The sequence below is a fragment of the Mobula birostris genome, chromosome 12 (assembly GCF_030028105.1).
Source record: "Mobula birostris isolate sMobBir1 chromosome 12, sMobBir1.hap1, whole genome shotgun sequence".
Classification (NCBI taxonomy): domain Eukaryota; kingdom Metazoa; phylum Chordata; class Chondrichthyes; order Myliobatiformes; family Myliobatidae; genus Mobula; species Mobula birostris.
In genome coordinates this window covers 37,816,503-37,839,780 of record NC_092381.1, presented here as the reverse complement: position 1 = coordinate 37,839,780, position 23,278 = coordinate 37,816,503, and the positions used below count along the sequence as shown (strand labels likewise).

The following is a 23,278-nucleotide window of genomic DNA, read 5'->3' as shown; positions in this document are numbered from 1 at the left end:
CTTAAGTAAACAATACCCAGTTTCAGGTAGAAAGAGGATGTTCACTCTTTCTTTTAAACAGAAAGCTTCAACTCAAAAGAAATCTTTGCAATTTTTTTAATCATGGTTACTTGCACAGAATCGGATGATGACTGTCAATCAAACAATTGTAGACCTGAGGTTAGTAAAATAATGCTTAATTCATGAATTAAAAAGAAAGATGCTCTGTTTGCATCTCATCATCATAGGCAGAGAAAAATGACTGCTTTGTAAATAGAATTTCAAGGTTATTGAAGAAGCTTTTCTGACTTGGAAACTAGATTACGAGTTGGAAAATGAGTTATAAATTTCATGCATTCATTCACGCGGATGGCACAGCATCACAAGAACCCCGCTGCTCAAACATAATGCCACTTATTGGAGCATGAAACATTATTGCTGCTAAATAAATAATCCAGGTGATATATTTTATGATAAGCAAAATAAACTTTATTGAAAAGTAAATAAATAATACAGAAATGTACAAGCTAATATATTTTAAAAGATACATCAGGCTGTATAATATTTAACATTAATGTGACCTTGCACTGTGAAGAGCAATTCTTCTTCCCTCTGCGTGAGTTGTTAATGCTTGGGTAGAAAGATAACTTAATGTAGTAATAAATAAGTGGTTTATTGGTGTGTGATGTAGAATTGCAGGTGGAGAATCTGTAAAGTGAAAGAAGTGCGCTGAGTGTTTCAATCTCATGTTCAGTAGCACTGTAAAAGAGAAAAGCACGTTTGTCAGGAGGTGGTGTTTGGGGTAGTTGATGCCACATGAAGAGTCCCAGATGATCCGGGCACAATCATAATAAGTCAGTGATAGTTTTGACGCTTTTAGATGGTTTTATGCCACGTGGTTCATTAGCACAACTTGTCCCGAGAGTTATAGTGACATAGGCGCATGCAACAGGCATGAATGTTTGAGTGGTGTGGCACAGTAAATTCCTCAATGCTGTCATTCCGGAGGATCTGTCCTGGGCCCAGCACGTAAGCACAATTATGAAGAAAGCACGGCAGTGTCTCTATTTCCTTAGGAGTTTGTGAAGATTCAGCGTGACATCTAACACTTTGACAATCTTCTGTAGAAATGTGGTGGAGAGTACATTGACTGGGTGCATCGCAGTCTGGTATAGAATCACTAATGCCCCTGAACAGAAAATCCGACAAGAGGTAGTGGATACAGCCCAGTCCATTATGGGTAAAGACCTCCCCACCACTGAGCACATCTACGTGAAGCACTGTTGCAGGAGAGCAGCATCCATCATCGGTCATGCTCTCTACTCACTGCTGCCATCGGAAAGAAGATACAGGAGCCTCAGGTCTCATACCACCAGGTTCAGGAACAGTTATTACCCCTTAACCATCAGGCTCTTGAACCAGAGGGAATAACTTCATTCAACTTCACCTGACCCATCACTGAAATATTTCCACAACCACTAGACTCACTTTCAAGGACTCCTCATTTCATGTTCTCTATTTGTTGCTTATTTATTTCTTCTTCTTATTTCTTTCTTTTTGTACTTGCACAGTTTGTTGTCTTTTGCACACTGGTTGAATGCCCGAGTTGGTGTGGTCTTTCATCGATTCTACTACAGCTCTATTGAGTATGCCTGCAAGAAAATGAATCTCTGGGTTGTAAATGGTGACACATATGTACTTTGATAATAAATTTACTTTGAGTTTTTAACAGTAATGTAGCAATTAGTGTAATGCTATTTCAGCGCGAGTGATCCAGGTTCAAGTCTCACGACTGTCAGTAAGAACCTTGTATGTTTTCTGTATGAACGCGCAAGTTTCATCTGGGTGCTGCTGTTTCCTCCCATATCTCAAAGCTGTACTGGTTAGATGGTTATTTTGTCTCTTGTGTGTAAATGAGAGGGCCCAGAAGGGCCTGTTACTATGCTGTATCTCTATAAAAAATAAGATACAAATAAACCAAACTTCTGGATGCCAGGGTTTGCACACAGCCCAACACTAACACGTTGCATCCTCTAGCCTTTCAATTAGTGTGATTCATTGTTTCCTAAACTAACTTTCCTTCTACAAGACTCCAAATATACAAAATCCTCCGAGTTCTTTCAATGCCCTATTTCGATGGAGTTTTGAAACCTTAGCTCGTTGCAGTATAATTCACTCAGATGCTCTCATTTCTGGAAGCTTAAAGTTGTGAAGTTCCTTTCATTTTGATTTCTCACGAAGTTTTGAAACCCATTCCACTCAACAACTACAAGAAAATCTGCAGATCCGGGAAATGCGAGCAACATACACAACATGCTGGAGGAACTCACCAGGCCAGGCAGCATCTATGGAAAAGAGCGAACAGTCAATGTTTTGGGCCGAGACCCTTCATCAGGACTGAGGAAAAAAGATGAGAAGTCAGAGTAAGAAGGTGGGGTGAGGGGAGGAAGAAGTACAAGGTGGTAGGTGATAGATGAAACTGGGAGAGGGGGAGGGTTTGAAGTAAAGAGCTGGGAAGTTGATTGGTGAAAAACATAAAGGGCTGTAGGAGGGGGAATCTGATAGGAGTGGGTAGAAGACCATGGAACAAAGGGATGAGGAGGAGCACCAGAGGGAGGCAATGGGCAGCTAAGGAGATAAAGTGAGAGAGGGAAACAGGAATGGTGAATGGTGAAAGCGGGGCAAATACGAAAAGTTTGAGAAATTGATGTTCATGCCCTTAGTTTAGAGGCTACCCAGACGGAATATAAGCTATTGCTCCTCCAACCTGAGTGTGGTCGCAGTCAATAACTGATCATTGCTTTATGTGTTATCTCCCACCTCAGTGCAGTGTCTGTTTCTGTGGGTCTTAGTCCAAAGTGTTTTACTTCATTGATGTTGTATTTGAAATAGATGTTAATGAATAATAAAAGCTTCAGCATTTATCCCAGAGATACAGGAGTGGATCCTTGAGCCCTCATGCTACTCTGCCATTGGCAAAAATCATCTGATCTTTTACTTTAGTACCAGTTCTATGTGCTAACCTGATATCCCTTAAATCCTTTAATACCCAAGAGCCTGTGATCAAACAGTACTCTTTCAACAATGGACTGGGAGAAAGAGCCTTCCTCATTGTGAATGATGTCTCAGACATGTACTTACCATCAAAGACATGGCTGGCAACACTGGTAGCATTCTTGATCCCTAACATCACTTTGTCATTTAAAGCCATGGATTGATCTGCTATCACTACATTCAAGACTTATTTGCTGCAGCATTTAATAGAGCAAGTCAATTTGGAGGTCAATGATGAGAACAAGTGTACCATTCATGAAATTTTCTCAGAAGTACAATATCAAGATAGCCATAACTACTGCAATACTCTCTGTGATGATGTAACCCACACAATAATTGAATGGTGCATGGAGGAAATTATGGGCAAAGTGTATGTACAACTTAAACATGAGGAATTCTGCAGATGCTGGAAATTCAAGCAACACACATCGAAGTTGCTGGTGAACGCAGCAGGCCAGGCAGCATCTCTAGAAAGAGGTACAGTAGACGTTTCGGGCCGAGACCCTTCGTCAGGGGATGCTTGTCCTAGAGATGCTGCCTGGCCTGCTGCGTTCACCAGCAACTTTGATGCGTGTTGTATGTACAACTTGCATGTTTTTGAACTTGAACAATCCCCCATTATCAATTTGAAAGAAGTTGACCAAAATGATGTGCAGCAGTTATTGAAATTTCTTGCTAAAGTGTCTTTTAGGGTTTGAACAAAAGAGGTCAGAAGAGGAAAAGAAGCCACTAAGATAGTGCCATCTCTACAAGAACAACTCAACACGATGACCTTTTTGGAGGCATTGTACCGTATCAAGAATGCACTTCACCTTCAAAAAAAAAACAATGCTACGTGGATTGCAGCATTTAATGAAGACATCATGCTTTGTTCTAAGAAGCTTTATAGGATGAAAAAGCCATACAGCTTTCCAACTACAACTTCTTAAGCCTCATTTACCAGCCACCAACAGGAAGAACCATCTTGATCTATTTCATCAAACCCTTCTTCTAGCTTGACAATGTTTTCTAGGAGATTCATTGTGGCATGGGTTACATCACTGCGAGAGGATGATGTAGTTATGGCTATCTTGATATGGTACCCTTGGAAAATTTCCTGAATAGTCCATTTGTTTCTGTCTTTCATCTCTGAAATAAGTTGCTTTATTGAATGCCTTGGATAAAGCGATAGCAGACCAATTCACGAATTGGAAAAGATAAAGTCATGTTAAAGGTCAAGAATGCTTGTCAGAATGTTGCCTGCCATGTCTTTGATTGCTCTTCCTGAACTACTGCACTGAAGAAGCTCCCATGGTGCTTTTACGTTTAGGAGATCCTGGTTTTTATTCAATGGCAATTGAGGGATGTCAATAAATTTCCAAGATTAGGGTGGAGTTTAAGTTGGCGGTGGTGACGTTTTATGCACTAGCTGCCCTTCTCCACATGATAGCACACAATGGTTCTCAGTCAGATGTTTACCTAACCAGTGTTATTAATTCTTTAACACACAAGTTCCTTTCATTGGATGTCAGTATATTTACATAATACTTTGTTTAGGACCTGATCATTGTTTAGTTGTAGGCTCCATCTTCTTCAACAAAATATCACAGCAGGAAGCTCAGAAAAATGAGAAATGTACAGTTTAACAAAGTGCTTACTTGACAGTTATATGGTTCAAAAAGGGGTTTACCTGACATATGAGGAATGTAACAAGGAGTTTACCTGACAGATTAACAGTTTAATAACGAGTTTACTTGACAGATGAACAGTTTAACAAGGGGTTTATCTGATGCTGCATCCAGCTCACTGCACTGAATCAAAGGCAATATTAATCTGTGAGTCAAACTGTATAATTTCCAGACGGTAATCAGTATCTGACCTCTCACTGCACAAGGTGAGATAAATCAACTGGAAATTACCTGCTAATGTGAATTGCAGTACAATGTACATTTTAACTGGATTCCAAATATGTTTATAAAACAAAAACAAATGTGCAAGTCATTCTTAAGTCTATAAAATGCATCATTGGCTAAGAAACATGCAAAGTGATATTTTAAGACTTTCACAACAGCACATATGGTAATTTTCCAGCATAATGAATAAAGTTGCTAACATAAAGAATATTTTGCTATTGTCTCTTGCATGACTAATTGGTTTACTTATCTTTAAGATTAAAGATACTCTTGCAGCAATAGCTGATTGCAACATAATTTTAGAAAGATCATTTTTTAAATGTATCCATTCACATGACATGGACTGTGCTGGCAAATCCAACATCTTTTTGTCTCTTCATAATTGCCATCTGAACTTCCTTGGTCCTCTCTGAAAGCAGTCATCCAAATGGTGGGTCTGGATTTACAGGGACGCTGTCTTGCTACCCAGAAGAAACAAAGTAAATCAAAAACAATTCAGAAGTTCGGTGGTCCCTGTTTCATTTCAGGCATGATTAAGTGCTATGGTAGAGTTCAAACTGTGACTGAAGTAAAATGTTCCAGGGTATAAGTCCAGTGAGTTACCCACAGTACTTTCAATCTCCGTATTATTACTTTATCAAATAATTTTCCATAGATGCCAATATTAGTTTAGCTGCCTGTGGTAATGAGGGAAAGGATAAAGTCTCAATTGACTCTCTAGGGCTCTGAATGCAAATGTTAACATCTGGCTCAAGAATGATCTATGTTTGATTACACATTCAGTGGCACTTTATTAGGTACACCGGCACACCTGCTTGTTAATGCAAGTTTTGAATCAGCCAGTCACATGACAGCAACACAATGCATACAGGCACAGTTCAGTAGTTGTTCAGACCAATTATCAGAATGGGGAAGAAATATGATCTGAATAGAATGATTGTTGGTACCAGACAGGGTGGTTTGAGTCTATCAGAAACTGGTGATTTCCTAATATTTTCCGACACAACAATCACCAGAGGTTACAGACAAAACTGCAAAAAACAAAGAACATGCAGTGAGCAGCAGTTCTGTGAGCAAAAAGGTCTTGTTAATGAGAGAGTTCAGAGAAGGTTTGCCAGACTGTTTCAAGCTGACAGGAAGGTGACAGTAGCTCAGGTAACCACGTGTTACAGCAGTGGCTTGCAGAAGAACACCTCTGAATGCACAGTGTATCAAACCTTGAAGAGGATGGGCTACAGCAGCAGAAGATCATGAACATACACATCAATGGCAATTTTATTAGGTACAACAGGTACATAATAAAGTGGCCACTGAATGTCCATTAAGCATTTTTTGAATCTCTAAGCAGACATTATGAGAATCAAGTGCCAACAAAAAATGTGAAAATAATGTTAGGGTCAATGGGGTATATGATTACCTTTCAAGAAGTGAAAATGATCAGGTGTAGCAGATAACGCAACTTAAAAACAAACCACTTTTCTTCCATTTGCTAGTTTGATAATGATGAGTCAGCTGTTCTGCTAGATTCATGACAATATGATCAGAATTGTGCAATTACAACACCTCCTGCAATGTTTAGCTATCATCATACAGCCGGACAGACAAAAAAGAGTCAGTGGATGTTGTTTACTTGGATTTTCGGAAGGCATTTGACAAGGTGCTGCATGTGAGGCTGGCTCAACAATATAAGAGCCCGTGGTATTACAGGAAAAGTACTAGTAGAGTTAGAGGAGTTGCTGATTGGCAGGAGGCAAAGAGTCAAAATAAAGGGAGCTAGCTCTGGTTGGCTGGCAGTGACCAGTGGTGTTCTGCAGGGGTCAGTATGGGACCACGCCTTTTCAAATTATATGTCAATGATTTGGATGATGGAATTGATGACTTTGTGGCCAAGCTTGCAGATGATATGAAGATAGATGAAAGGTAGAAGAACTGAAGGTGAAGACTGTTTTCTAAACAGGGTGAAAATTTAAAAATCAGAGGTGTAGGGGAACTTGGGAAAGCTTGTATAGGATTCCCTAAAGGTTAACTTGCAGATTGAGTTGATGGTAAGGAAGGCAAATGCAATGTTAGCATTCATCTTAGTTGTCTGGAATATAATAGCAAGGATGTAATGCTAAAGCATTATAAAGCATTGATCAGACTGCACTTGGCATACTGTGAGCAGTTTGGGCTCTTTATCTAATAAACGATATACTGGCATTGGAAAGGGTCCAGGGGAGGTTCAAAAAATGATTCTGAGAATGAAAAGGTTAATGTATGGGGAGCTTTTGATGGCTCTGGGTGTGCACTCACTGGAGTTTAGAAGAATGAGGGGGGGACCTCATTGAAACCTATCAAATATTGAGGGGTCTAGGTGTGAAAAATATATTTCCTATAGTAGGTGAGTCTAGAACTCAAGGGCACAGCCTCAGAATAAAAGGTCACCTCTTTAAAACAGGGATGAGGAAGAATTTCTTAAACCAGAAGGTGATGAATCTATGGAATTCGTTGCCATGGACAGCTGTGGAGGCCAATCATTGAGTATATTTATATCGGAGGTTGGTAGTTTCTTGATTAATCAGGACTCCAAAATTTACGGAAAGAAATCAGGAGAATGGGGTTGAGAGGGATAATAAATTAATCAGGATTGAATGGTGGATCAGACTTGATGGGCTGGTGGTCTAATTCTGCTCCTAAGTCTATAATTTAGTAGAGTTTGCAATGAATAGATCACATCAAGTGATTAAAGGTCATCCAAGATTAAAAGTGGAGACTATAATTTGACATACACTTTGAAGACTACAATATTCTTGTACTGAACCTTCAAGGCATCCATTGACTTCAGAATGTGTGCATCCAAATTCACCCAGCTTTTTCAGTCTCATGCGGCTCCTCTTTGGAGCATTGCCTCATGGAGTATTACAGCCAGCAATAATGAGTAGATATTTCCCTTCTCTAGATGCTAAGCCTTGAAATTAATCTCAGTTCAAAGATGTAACCTAAATGTTCTTTAAGGCACAATACTTCACTCCATTGTGTATTTATGTCTTATGGGTTGTGACAAATCGGACAACTTTTACTTTATAGTTCAATCTGTGATCTATTGGTGAACCCTAAATTGTTTAGTCAATAATTCAATATTTGTTTTTGTGGAATGGTTAATGTTGTCAAAGCCGCACTGGTTGCCCCATCTCAAGATGCTCTACAAATTTATCTTGAATCTTTTATTTGGTTTACTGCAGTACTAGTGCACATAGCTGTTTTATGATGTTAATAGAGAGGCTATGTGCTGTATTTTGACTCGACAGCAGTGAAGGAACGGCAATCATTGTCCAAGTTTCCATGACTGGTAGAAAACCTTGAGAATGATGATATTCATGTAGTGTTTAAAGAACACTTGGCCAGAGCTAGCCTTATCGGGGAGAAGATAGAATGGGATTGAGAGGGATAATAAATCAGCCATGATGGAATGGCAGATCAGACTCAATGGGTTGAATGTCCTAATTCTGCTCCTATGCCTGATGGTCTATCTCATTGTTCATTGGTATAAACACTAAATATCAGTGGAACTGTGAATGGAGTTGAACTTTGGAGTGATCAGTGAACATGGTTTGATTCTGTGTTGTAAATTCTGTGTAATTCTGTATTGCTGATGGAAATCCTGAAGTTGGGAGGTCCTCGCAGAGGATTTGTTGCACTGCATCCTATAAGTAGTACATACTGAAGCTGATGGTAGATGTCAGGACATTGATCACAATCCTAAAACAGATATTGCCCAGTTCTGTATCATGGACATAAACATCTTCTCTAAATCCATCAATATTTCCCTGCTCAACTCTTTTTCATTAGACCACAGCTGGAACTCTTCAGTGTTGACTTTAACTCTTAAAAATAACTTACCATCATTGCCTTTCCACCTTAAAACCTTCCCGTCGTTATGGAGAATACCTTTATAAAAAGCCAATAACTTTGCAAACTAGCAATATATTAATGCAACATACAACTTAGTGGATACAAAGCCTCATTCTGCTTTCACCCAGGGTAGTAAGAAATGTGTTGGGTATTTCCCCCCGTTACCTCCAAAAACCAACTGCAGGTTCTGATGTTAGCTTGCACAAACAATAAATATCAGTGGAGCACTAAGGGAAGTTGGGCTGCGGAGTGCTCAGTAATAATAGGATGAAAGGGCATCAACGAAGATAACAGAGACCGGACACAATACTTCACCATTGATTTGAGCTGTAATAATAACTGGGTTCTGATAACATTCTTTCTGTATAATTCCAGCTGTTAAAGATTTCTGCATCCTTCCCACAGATAACATTTGGTAGGATTACTTGGTGTTATTCAAGTTCAAACCTTTTAACAAATTTCACGACACTCTATACCGGGGATATTAAACCTGATTCTGATTCTGTTGCAATGTTTAGAGCATACATTATTTCTCTTCTCTTCTGGTATTTCAACCATTTTCTGTACAAGTTACTTGGTAGTTTATGAGGACTATGCAGCTTTATTCTCTTAAACTTAGTCTGAACTTGGAAATTCATCATGTTTGGAATTATAGTGAGGTAAACATCTTGTCCTCCATCTCTGATATGGCAAGTACTGGTCTATTTCTTCTACATTCAGTCTTGCAGGTACTCTTACACATTATATATTAAGTGTAACAGTTCTTCTATTGTTTAGATTGATCAGTGACTGTAATGAAAGAATGTAGAGTGCCCTTTCATTTCCAAAGTGCTTCATATTTGATTAATTCCTCTTGATTAGACATTCAGCCTAAGTTAGGAAATAAATAAAACATTTATTTAGTCATAGAATGCTGCCATTTAATCCTCATCCTTAATTGGCATTGGCTTGGTGATGGTGAGTTTGGATTAGAACTGCACTGCTGTTGTTAAGGTGAAGCACTCATAGGTAGAGGATTCTATTATTTTCAAAGATCAAAATGAAAACTACATTTATATCAAAGTATGTATATGTTACCATATACTACTCTGAGATTCTTTTTCCTTGCAGGCCTTCATGGTGGAACAAATAAATATAATTGATTCAATGAAAAACTACACACAATCAGAAATTTACAAACAACCACTGTGCAAAAGAAGACAATCTGTGCAAATACAAAATGATGGATAGATAGATAAATAAATAATGCTGAGAACATGCTGTAGAGTCCTACAAGGTCAATCCATAGGTTGTAGAATCTGTTCAGAGTGAAGTTATCACCAATGGCTCAGGAGCCTGATGGTTGAAGGGTAATACGTAACCATTCCTGTACCTGGTGGTGTGGGATCTGAGGCTCTTCTGCTTCCTAAGTAACACACACAAAATGCTGGAATAACTCATCAGGTCAGGTGGCATATATGAAAATGAAAAGACAGGCAATTTCTACTTCTTTCCTGAATGCAGCAGTGAGAAGAGAGTGTGGTCGGATGGTGGTGCTCCTGTACGATGGCTGCTGCTTTCATATGGCAGTGCTTCTTGTAGATGTGCTCAACATTTTCACCCAGTAGCACTGCAGTATAGGTAATAGATTTCCAAATCAGATGTGCAAGTGACTTGAAGAGGAACTTGTAGGTGATGGCATTCCTAAGTATGGGCTGCTCTTTTCCTGCTGAGTTGTGAGAGGTCATGGGTGGGAGAAGTGTTGTCAGGCTGAATTGATCCACGGAAATGAATATGATAAATCCACGTTGTATTACATCTACTCTAACTGGAATTCAGAAATACACTGCACAAAAAATAGCAAAATCTAATTGATTCCCGGTAATGGAATCTTTGCTGATGAGCTTTTAGACTTTTTGAAGCCTACTTTTCTTTTTCTCTAGGGGCTCTGATTATCTGAACTTTGATTTTCAAGAAATTAATCAAGAGATGCTTGAGGAGGCTGGTTTCAAAAATGCAGTGAAGTGGTAGAAAAGAATGTGAACTCTTAGCCTTAATAATGAGTTCTAACATTTAAAAATTAATTATTTTTTTCAAACCTCATCATTTTAATGTATTGTGATTAGCAAAATATCACATTTAGTTTTGCACTAATAGACAGTGACCCTGATGGTTAACATGGCCAACTTATTTATGTAGCAAGGCAGTTTTGAATTATCTTCCAAGTAGACCATTTGGGAGGACCTACCTTTTTCTTTATTTTGAAATGGCAAAACATTCTGGGAATCATTTCTCTTTCTTTTTAATCCTTCCTTCGTTCCAAACTCAGTGTGACTTTAATCAGAATTTTGTTTTTTTGCTTTCTACTCCACTGCAATTACACTCCTGAGACTCCATTCTTTTGATTGCATGAACTCTTGTTCCTTGGAAAGAACATTCAATTAAAATGCGCATAATTTCCCAGCAGATTATTTTAGTGGAATTTGTTTTTGAACAACCCTTACTCTAGCCAATGAGCTACTTAATCCTACAAAATACATTATCCACAGCTCTCAAACAGAAGGAGCAGTTATTTATTTGATTACGCAGTTTTAGTTCTGTTGACCCATTATTTATTTCTTACTTACAAGCCTAATTCATGACCATTCTGAGGGGGTTTGGACTTGTCTCCCTTTTCCTTTGTAGAAAGTTGCTCTGTTTTTAATCTTAATGGGTAACACAGTTGCATAGTGGTTAGCACAGTGCTTTACAGTACAGGTGAACCGGGCCCAATTTCCACCACTGCCTGTAAGGAGTTTGCATATTTTCCCCATAACTGGTTTCCTCCCATAGTCCAAAGACGGTAGGTTAATTGTTCATTGTAAATTGTCCTGTGATTAGGCTAGGATTAAATTGGGGGAATTGCTGGGTGACGTGGCCTGAAGTGCCGGAAGGTCCCACTCCTCAAATAAAAAATAAATAAATCTCTGAGCTTAAATAACAGGGTCAGAGTAAGTCATCAAACCGAGTTATTAGAGGTGGTTAAAATTGTTTTACACTCTCTAGTTTGTTGTACGCACTCCCTGCATTTAATAAACACATTTCATGACGAGCCCTTGTGATGGAAGCCCAGGTACTTCTCCCACATTCTCTCCATGAGATTGGGAAATTTCGTCAACAGTTTCTGCAGAAGTGATATTAAATTAGTGCAAATGTTCACTGTCTCATTAAAACATGAGCCAAGAGATTTTTTATGGTCTCAAATAAGTACATTTCCTAAAAGTCCTGATAAGAATCTATTAGATGTAATTTTTAATTTGGAACCTTTTTATAACGGATCTATATCTAATACTTATAATACGTTGTTGGGAATGAGAAGTGTTCCTTTAGATAAAATTAAAAATCATTTGGAACAAGATTTACAAACTTCAGTTTCTGAGGAAACTTGGAATCAAATTTTGAAATTGGTTAACACTTCATCATTATGTGCCCGTCACTCTCTCCCACAACTTAAAGTGGTCCATAGGGCCCATATGACCAAGGATAAGTTGTCTTGTTTTTATTAAGATATTTATCACAATACAGAGATATGTAATAATGGAGAAGCTTCACTCATTCATATGTTTTGGACATGTCCGAGTCTTGGAACATATTGGAAAGAAGTACTTCAAACTTTCTCGATACTTTTCGAAGTAAACTTTAAGCCTAATCCTTTGACCGCTTTATTTGGTATTGTTGGAGGAAAGGATATTATTTTGGAGTCATCTGACTTGCACATTGGCTTTTATTTCTCCTATGGCCAGAAGGACACTCTTGCTTAAATAGAAAGATGTGGCCCCTCCTATTCATGCTCAATGGTTACGTTATGTGATGTCATGTTTAAATTTAGAGAAGATTCGATGTTCAATCTCTAAATATAACCAAGACTTTCAAACATTGTGGGGACCTTTTTTGAATTATTTTCAAAACCTTTGATTTGCTGTTAAAGCACAGATGATGACTAATAATTTTTTCCCTTTTTTTCTTTACTAATCAGCTTCAATCTTGGTAGTGGGTTAGATTTTTTTATATAATAAAATTACTATATTTCAATGTTACGAATTAATTAATCTGTGCGAATATAGGGTAAGGAGTCTTTATAAGCGATTTAGTATAATGTATTGATATATATTTTTTTCTTGCACTCTGTATTCTTATATGTAAAATTAATAATAAAAATATTGGAAAAAAAACACAAGCCTTTTACTGTATGGATTATAGCATTCCTTTTCCGATGATCACATTCCATTTGAAGTTGGCCTTACCCATTATATTTTCCAACCAACTATTTTTTAAGAATTAGTGAACATTCCAAGGTTTTATCTTTGGCTGGAGACAAGTTTTGAAATGATAACTTTAATGCTGAAAGTTGTCAACAAGGTGATCAAAGGTATAGAAGGAATAAAAGTCATTGCATTCATTGTAATTTTCAGAATGACTTTTTAAAAATTTCAAATATATATCTTGCTGCATGATTATAGTAGGGAAATTACCTTTTCACTTGGTTAGAGTTTTTTTCAAAGTTGTCTAATTGTACAGGTTTCTGCCCATTTGATCCTATTTCTTAGTATTTCCACATCCCCGTGCTTCCCTTTCTACCCAACCACCCACCAACATACAGACACATGCACCCCCACCACCCGCTCCCGGTTACATTTTCCATTTTGTAACAACAATGCTGATGCAGCGAGACAACTTGCAGATACACTTCACAGAGTTAACCGGCTTCATTCTAATTAAAGGAATCATGGATTTCTAAACTGTGAGGATGAGGATATGTTTCCTATCATCATCAGTATGAAAGAGGTATATTTTTAAAATCTGATCCATTGCAGAACACATGAATATAAAAAAAGGTACCATGCAGATTCAATAACAGCACACTTGAATTTATACAGCATCTTTGATGTCCCAAGGAGCTTCATGGGGAATTAGAAGCATGATGTGGTGGCTGAGTTAGTGGTCCAGTACCCAGTTCATAACTTTTATGAGGGTTGCAAAGAAACTGGTTCTGTTCTAGCAAATTGCTAGGGAGAGCCCTGGGGGGTTTTGTAATTTGGATCAAAGATGATAGCTTGGGACTTAACAATATTTTGTTGGTGCCTAGAGTGAGAATTATAACTACAGAGAGAAACTTGAGAAAATCTGTGATAGCTGAAAAGTTTATGGGATGATTAGTCAGGGATCTTCTAAACAATGGAGGATTGGCAAAAAATTTAGAATGCTTCAGGTCTGAATGTTACTTGCTTACTTTTATTGTTTGCAGGATTTGCTTTTCTGTGCACATTGAGTGTTTGACAGTTTTTTTAATGGGTTCTACTGGGGTTCTTTGTTTGTGGCTGCCTATAAGGAGAGAGCCGTATACATACTTCGAACTTCACTTATTAAGATGATAAAGAATATAGATTTAAGATCACTACTACTAAGTAGAAAGTCTGAAAAAAGTTCTTTGCACAGAACGTTGTTTAAATTTTTTGCTGCATGTTGTTGAAGCAGTTTTGTTCTACTTCTAAAGAGAACTAGAGAGTTAATTATAAAAGAATGATAAAGTTTATGAGCACCATGCGCCCATCTGCTGCCTTGGAGAAAATGACGATACAACTTTGAGACAGAATGGCAAAGTTCTGCAATAAAATGTATAAACATCCAAAGAGGGCGGAGCTTAGTTATGATGGCACTAAATAGCGACTCTTTTGATTGCATCTTGGGAAACAGCTCTATTTCAATCTTTAATATCCTTATTTTTCCCGTTCAGGATTCTTTTGAAGACTCTGACCTGGAGTTACATGCTGACTTCGGTTCTTTGCGGGAATTGGACCCACTCTCGGGATCTCACGACTGGCTGTTATTCGATTTGCCAAGGATGCAGCCTAAGAGCTTAGCTCACCTTCAAAGGTCCGAGATTTGGAGACAGGCGGATCGAAAGCCGGTGTCCCAGCAGGAAATCCATGTGTTGTGGGAGTCGGAAGCTCTCTGGCTGTGCGCCCAGAGACCTGAGATCTTTGAGCACAGAGCTTGGAAAAAGTGACACAACGGACTCTTACCATCGTAAACCAGTGAGTTGTTTGTTATGCGTCCTCTCTCGCTGAGAAACGGAGACACTCTTTCTCTCTTATTAGCGAGAGAGAGAGCCTGTGGTATGTCGAATACTGGGTGAACATGTAGTCTTTGGGGTAACTGCAAGTCTGTGTCTTTGTTGTTGCCTTGTTGCATGCTTGAGTGCTTGATGGTGGGTGTCGATGCTTCTTTTTGCAGGTGGGGGGGGGAATTGTCACTTGCTGCCGCTTACGCATGGGGGAGGGGGGAGCTGGGGGGACTTTGGGGTTCTAACATTTAACAGTCATTCATTCTTTGGGGGCACTCCTGTTTCATGGATGGTTGCGAAGAAAAGGCATTTCAGGATGTATATTGTATACATTTCTCTGACATTAAATGTACGTTTGAAACTTTTGAAACCTTTGAAACAAATTGTTTTCCTTACCACCAGCAGCTTTACTGAGTTTGATGTACTTGAGCTTCAGCCTGCCTGTTGTGATCGCAGCCCTAGTCTTCTTGTGAGGTCATTGAAAAAATGGCATTTGTTTCTCAAGGGTAAGAAGTCTCTCAGCTTTTCCCCAGCCCCTTCTATAAATAAACACACCGGGTCTCCGTGAGTCACACAGTTACTGTGACGCAGCTGGCAAATGATGACCTATTATTTTTTTTCCCTGTCAAATCTTCAGACGGTGTTCCAGACCTCATCCTATGAAGCGTATGACTGCAGTATATTAATGCAACAACGCTGTGTGCATGTTAGTAAATCTTATTGAAAATTCGGCTGGATATTTAGGGCAAACAGGTACACATTGCTGTCTGCAGTAAACAGGATTCTTAGGAACAGAACAATGCTGTCATTTCAGCCCCGGATCATTAATACAATCTGTGCAAACCCTCGGTGGGGGGGTGGGGTGGGGAAGAAATTCACTGACAACCAGTGAATGAGGGCAGTGCTAGATTAATGTCATCATTAGAAGAGGACTTTTGAGGCCACCGAGCACATGATACAACAGGTCAGCAGCAGATGCCATGTCATTCATTGGCTCTTCACTCAACCCTGGAACATCTGGACAGCGAGGATGCATAGATTCAGAATGTTCTTCATTGACTACAGCTTGGCATTCAATACTATCATCCCCTCAAAGTGAATCAATAATCTTCAAGACCTTGGCCTCAATACCTCCTGAATCCTCAATTTCCTCACTTGCAGACCCCCGTCAGTTTGGACTGGAAACAGCATCTCCTCCGCAATCTCAATCAGCATGGGTGCACCACAAGACTATGTGCTTAGACCCTGCTCGACTCACTTTATACTTATGACTGTGAGGCTAAGCACAGCTCCAATGCCATTTTTAATTTTGTCATTGGCCAAATCAAAGTTGATGACAAATCAGCATATAGGAGGAAGATTGAATGTCTGGCTGAGTGGTATCACAACAACAACCTCTCACTCAATGTCAGCAAGAGCAAGCAGCTGATAATTGACTTCAAGAGGAGGAAACCAGAGGTCCATGAGCCAGTTCTCATTGGGTGATCAATGGAGAGGATCAGCAACTTTAAATTACTTGGTGTTATCATTTTCAGAGGATCAGTTCTGTGTCTAGCACATAGGTGCCTTGATGAAGAAAGCATGGCATTGCCTCTGCTTTCTTACAAGTTTGCGAAGATTCGGCATGTCCCCTTGACAAACTTCTGTATAGGTGTGGTGAAGCGTATGTTGACTGTTTGCAACATGGGTAAAGCCCACCCCACAACTGAGCACATCTAACCAGAGTGCAATCACAGGAAAGCAGCATCCATCATCTAGGACCACCACCATCCAGGCCATGCTCTCTTCTCGTTGCTGCCATGAGGGAGTAGGTTCAGGGGCCTCGGGGCCCACATCTCCAGGTTCAGGAACAGTTATTACTCCTCAACCATTAGGCTAATGAACCAGAGGGATAACTTCATCACCCCATCCTCGAATAGTTCCCACAATAAATGGACCCACTCTCAAGGACTCTTTATCTCATGTTCTCAATATTTACTGTTCATTTATTTAGTATTATTATTTTCTTCTTTTTTATATTTGGAGAGTTTGTTGTCTTTTGCACATTGATTGTTTGTCCATCCTGTTGGGTACGGTCTTTCATTGGTTCTATTGTATTTCAATTATTCTCTGCGAACGCCCATAAGAAAATGAATCTCAGGATTGTAGATATTGACATCTACGTACATTGATAATAAATTTACTTGAACTTTGAACCTTGAATTTTGAATTTTAAGTGACAGGACAGAGCAGATGAACTCTTATCCAGTGATTGTGTTAACTCTTTGAATCCAGACTCACTAACAGCCATTTTGTATTTGATACAAGAAAGCCTGTTTCAATCTTGTACATATTACATTTTAAAGTGTATGTAAGTGATAGTCGTGTCATGCATATTTTTCTTAAGAAAGATCTCCAAGCATGTTCAATATTGCAGCCAGTCATATTTTTGCCACCACAACACCGTTGACTAACACTGGAACTACATTTTCACGTAAGCTTTAAGCTACCTTAACAGTTGTTCAGTATGAGCCACGAGTAGTGAGGAAATTATTAAAGCCATATTGACATCATGTTGCTATCTGTGAATGGAAAATTTAAAAATGTAAATTCAAAATAAACAGATGTTATATTCAGCCTCCCCGTCTCATCTATTGTTACTCCAGAATTCCTTGCTACTTAGTATGTGACCATTCCATGCATTCAGTGGGAAATGCCTGGCTGTGGTAGCTAACCTGTAGTGAATCCCAAAGCGATCTCTAGTTCTACTGTGTTCTAGCACACTACACCTCCAACTTACCCTGCTCTGTCAGCAGTTCTCAAATATCCACGAGACAAAACCCAGCATTTACTCATCTGCACAGTGTTGATGGATATCTGTCTCTCCAGAGTTTCAGGCCCATCTTTTCCACACTGATGGCAATTCTGCTGCCTGGCTGTCACTAACAAGGTTTGCAAAGCATTAATTATCAAAACAAATTATATTGCATTTTTGGAATCAAAGCAACAGCTTCTGATATTCTCTGCCTCAGATTTCCCATAAAAATGTGGTGGCTTGTGCTTTCTCAGTCCTCATGACCAACTTGATGCAAAAGATTAAGCAATAAGGAAAACAGAGCTAGAAAATCAGTGAAGGCCTTGATGAATCAGATGTCTCAAAAGGCCAAATGACCTATTCCTGCTTCTCTTTCATTTTCACATCTCCTTAAAAAATACAGGTTATTCCCTTCACCAAGTAGCTCTTAACATTCAAATTTGTGATTGTAACATCTTCCATGCCTTCTCCTCTTCGTTGATATTTCCTGTCTACTAGTATTCGTCAATGGCTTTATCATTGTTCTGGATTTCTGAAAGCATAACTTTATGAATCTGAGGAAAGAAAGATGGTCAGTCTGTGTTCAGGGCTACTTCTCAAAGCAATACAGGGCTGCATCTCACATGTGTCTTATATTCAAGATTTTGCAAGTGTAATCAAAGGCCTCACAAGTGGTCCAAGAGAAAATAAAGCTTCCTTGGCCTGAACATTATTTTAACCTTGTCTTTGTGAACCTACATAAAGCTTTAAAGTGATTTACCTGCAGTGGGAAGAGGGCATTGGATGATCTGATATATTGTAGTTAAGATCCCCGCAGAGAAATTGTTGAGCTTTGAAATACCTTACAGTTTGCTTTTCAGCTCTTTGATCCTGTGTACCAGGAGGGAAAGTTCCATCATTCATTCAGAATCTGGAAATTAAAACTTGATTCAATGCACTCATTTACAGAAGGAAGTATATACTAGTATTACTGTTGTTTTCCCATTCCAAATTAAGATTGAACTGATTAATTCTGTATCATTAAATCATCAACCATTCCTAATGGTTAGAGTCACACAAAGACTGGACTAAGTAAGAATAATGATTTGACAATGATGCAGAATGTGATGGTATTACTTTGTTCCAGCATTAAGATAATTACTCTAGCAAAAGGGGGTAGGAAGTATGTCACTTTGCATATGCCAAGTGTCAATTTGTAAGGTATTGCAAGATAGTTTGTCTAACAAGTCTATTTTTTACTCTGCACAGACAAAGACTGTAGGAAAACAATTTGGGAGTAAATCCATGAGAAGCATAAAAAAGACTGAAGGTGCTTTGGCAGCTTCTACAGCCAGAAGTCTTGGTACACGTTGGTACCAATGACATAGGTAGAAAAAGCGAGGAGGTCCTGAAGAGCGAATTCAGGGAGTTGGGTAGGAAGCTGAAAAGCAGGACCTCCAGGGTAGTAATCTCAGGATGGCTGCCTGTGCCACGTGCTAACGAGTGCAAGAATAGCATCATCAGGCAAATTAGTGCGTGGCTGAGAGACTGGTGTAGCAGACAGGACTTTGGGTTCCTGGATCATTGGGGTCTCTTCAGGGGGAGGTATGACCTGTACAAAAAGGATGGGTTACACCTGAACCCAAAGGGGTCCAATATCCTAGCAGGCAGGTTTAATAGACCTGTTAGGGAGGGTTTGAACAAATTTGGTAGGGGGATGGGAACTGGGTTGAGGAAGGCAAAAACAGAAATAAATCAAAGATAGCGTGCAACAGGGATGATAGAAAGGACAGGCAGGAGATGAGGCATAGTCAGAGCCAGTGGGATGAGTTACAGGGCAATAAAGGCATGGTGCAGTTAAAACAGAAAGCAACAAATACTGGACTGAAAGTGATATATTTGAATGCACGCAGCATAAGAAATAAAATGGACGATCTTGAAATTCAGCTACAGGTTGGCAAGTATGATGTTGTGGCCATCTCTGAAACTTGGCTAAAGGATGGCTGCCATTGGGAGCTGAATGTCCAAGGATATACGATGTATCGGAAAGATAGGTTAGTAGGCAGAGGGGGTGGTGTGGCCCTATGTATAAGAAATAATATTAAATCATTAGAAAGGGATGACATAGGATCGGAAGGTGTAGAATCTCTATGGGTTGAGTTAAGTAATGGCAGGGGTAAAAGGACCCTAATGGCAGTTGTTTACACGCCTCCAAACAGCAGCCGGGATGTGGATTACAAATTACAGCAGGAGATAGAAAAGGTGTGTCAGAAGGGCAATGTCATGATAATCGTTGGGGTTTTAAACATGAAAGTGGATTGGGAAAACCAGTCCAGTACTGGACCTCAAGAGACAGAATTTGTAGAATGTCTATGGGATGGCTTTTTAGAACAGCTTGTTGTTGAGCCCACTGGGGGATCGGCTGTGCTGGACTGGGTGTTGTGCAATGATCTGGAGGTGATAAGAGAGCTTAAGGTTAAGGAACCCTTAGGGAACAGTGATCACAATATGATTGAGTTCACATTGAGATTTGAGAAACTAAATTCCAATGTGTCGGTATTTCAGTGGAATAAAGGAAATTACAATGGCATGAGAGGGGAACTGGCCGAAGTTGTACTGGAAAGGGACACTAGCAGGAGGGACAGCAGAGCAGCAATGGCTGGAGTTCCTGTGAAAAATGAGAAGTGCAAGACAGATGTATTCCAAATAAGAAGAAATGGAATGGCTGACAAGTGAAGTCAGAGCCAAAGTAAAGGCAAAAGAGAGGGCATACAAGGAAGCCAAAGTTAGTGGGAAGATGGAGGATTGGAAAGCTCTTAAGAACTTGCAGAAGGAAACTAAGAAGATCATGAGAAAGGAAAAGATAAATTATGAAAGAAAGCTGGTGACTAATATCAAAGAAGATACTAGAAGTTTTTTTAAGTATATAAAGAGTAAAACAAAGTTGAGGGTAGATATAGGACCAATAGAAAATGAGGCTGGAGATATTGCAATGAAAGATGCAGAGATGGCAGAGGAACTGAATGCATATTTTGCATCAGTCTTCACAGTGGAAGACATCTGCGGTATACCGGATATTCAAGAATGTGAGGGAAGTGAAGTATGTGCAGGGAAAATTATGACTGAGAAGGTGCTCAGGAAGCTTGATGGTCTGAGGGTGGATAAGTATCCTGGACCTGATGGAATGCACCCTTGGGTTCTGAAGGAAGTAGCTGGAGAGATTGAGGAGGCAATAACAATGATCTTTCAAGAATCGATAGATTCTGGAATTGTACCGGATGACTGGAAAACTGCAAATGTTACTCCGCTATTTAAGAAGGGTGGGAGGCAGCAGAAAGGAAACTATAGACCTGTTAGCCTGACATCAGTCGTTGGGAAGTTGTTGGAATCAATTGTTAGGGATGAGATTATGGAGTACCTGGAGGCACATGACAAGATAGGCCAAAGCCAGCATGGTTTTCTGAAAGGAAAATCCTGCCTGATTAACCTACTGCAATTTTTTTGAGGAAATTACAAGCAGAGTAGACAAAGGAGATGCTGTGGATGTGGTGTACTTGGATTTTCAGAAGGCCTTTGACAAGGTGACACACATGAGGCTGCTTGGCAAGATAAGAGCCCGTGGAATTACAGGGAAGTTACTAGCATGGGTGGAGCTTTGGTTGATTGGCAGAAAACAGAGAGTGGGAATAAAGGGATCCTATTCTGGCTGGCTGCCGGTTACCATTGGAGTTCCACAGGGGTTGGTCTTGGGACCGCTGCTTTTTATGATGTATATCAATGATTTGGACTATGAGATTAATGGACTTATAGCTAAATTTGCCGATGACACAAAGATAGGTGGAGGAGTGGGTAGTGTTGAGGAAACAGAGAACCTGCAGAGAGACTTAGATAGTTTAGGGGAATGGGCAAAGAAGTGGCAAATAAAATACAATGCTGGAAAGTGTCTGGTCATGCACTTTGGTGGAAGTAATAAACAGGCAGACTATTATTTAGATGGAGAGAGAATTCAAAATGCAGAGATGCAAGGGACTTGGAAGTCCTTGTGCAGCATACCCTAGAGGTTAACCTCCAGGTTGAGTCGATGGTGCGGAAGGTGAATGCAATGTTGGCATTCATTTCTAGAGGTATAGAATATAAGAGCAAGGATGTGATGTTGAGGCTCTATAAGACACTCGTGAGACCACACTTGGAACATTGTGTGCAGTTTTGGGCTCCTTATTAACAGCCAGATGCTGTGCAAATGATTACTGACTACAACTATGTGAAAGCATTCAGTCATCATTTAAAATAGGCAACATCTGTGGAGTGTACGAGGGGATTAAGAAAGCCATCGGGCCAACTCAGAGCAAGACAGCATCATTGAAAACCATAACAGGTGAGACCATCAATGACAAAGGCAAGCAGATGGAGAGATGGGTGGAGCATTACTCTGAACTCCTCTCCAGAGAAAACAGCATCTCAGACAGCGTGCTAGACACCGTGGAATGCCTGCCTGCCATGGAGGAACTTGATGCATTGCCAACTGCCGAAGAGCTGAGTAAAGCCATCGACAGCCTGTCCACTGGGAAGGCACCAGGATTGGATGGCATTCCACCAGTGGCCATCAATTTCACAAAGGGCGTCCTGCTAAACCACCTGCACGAACTACTGTGCCAGTGCTGGGTAGAGGGAGCAGTGCCGCAAGACATGAGAGACTGCAACATTGTCACCATATATAAGAACAAAGGGGACAGAAGCGACTGTAACAACTACAGGGGAATCTCCTTGCTGAGCATTGTTGGGAAGGTCTTCTCCCGCGTGGTCCTGAACAGACTGCAGGAAATAGCCGAAAGGGTATATCCCGAGTCTCAGTGTGGTTTCATGTCAGAACGCTCCACAATTGACATGATCTTCTCCCTTCAACAGCTACAAGAGAAATGCAGGGAGCAAAGACAGCCACTCTATGTCGCTTTCATTGACTTTACGAAGGCCTTTGACCTTGTGAGCAGAGACGGCCTGTTCAAAATCCTCGCCAGGATTGGTTGTCCCCTAGGCCTCCTCAGGATATTTCAGTCATTCCACACAGACATGAAGGGCGTCGTTCAGTTCGACGGCTCTTCTTCAGAGGCCTTCAACATTCGCAGCAGTGTGAAGCAGGGCTGTGTGCTTGCCCCCACCCTGTTTGGCATCTTCTTCGCAGTCCTGCTGAAGCACACCTTTGGTACATCAACTGATAGTGTCTACCTCCACACCAGATCAGACGGGAGGTTGTTCAGTCTGTCCTGGCTGAGGGCAAAAGCCAAGGTTCGTGAAGTACTCATCAGGGACATGTTGGTTGCAGACGATGCGGCACTGGCAACACACTCTGAAGAGCAACTGCAACGCCTCATGGACAGCTTCTGAAGAACCTGCCAGGACTTCAGCTTGACGATCAGCCTGAAGAAAACAAATGTGTTGGGCCAAGGAATTGAGCACCCCACTGCCATCACCATCAACAACTACGAGCTGGAGGTAGTTCACGAGATTACATACCCTGGCTCCACCATCATGGACAGCCTCTCCCTAGACCCCAAGATCAACAGACGGATCGGACGAGCAGCCTCAACATTCACCAGGCTAACAAAGAGA

The 23,278-nt window shown here is 40.2% G+C and overlaps 1 protein-coding gene across 2 annotated transcripts in view; it reads left to right on the top strand.

Moving 5' to 3' along the window:
* The window catches only part of LOC140205852 (very long chain fatty acid elongase 4-like), a 147,380-nt gene that overhangs the window by 78,119 nt on the left and 45,983 nt on the right, over positions 1–23,278 (top strand). For both annotated transcript variants that reach the window (XR_011887985.1, XR_011887984.1), the window contains exon 12: positions 14,569–14,869. The gene's annotated coding sequence lies outside the window, so the exon portion shown is untranslated. The remainder of the gene's footprint in view (positions 1–14,568; positions 14,870–23,278) is intronic.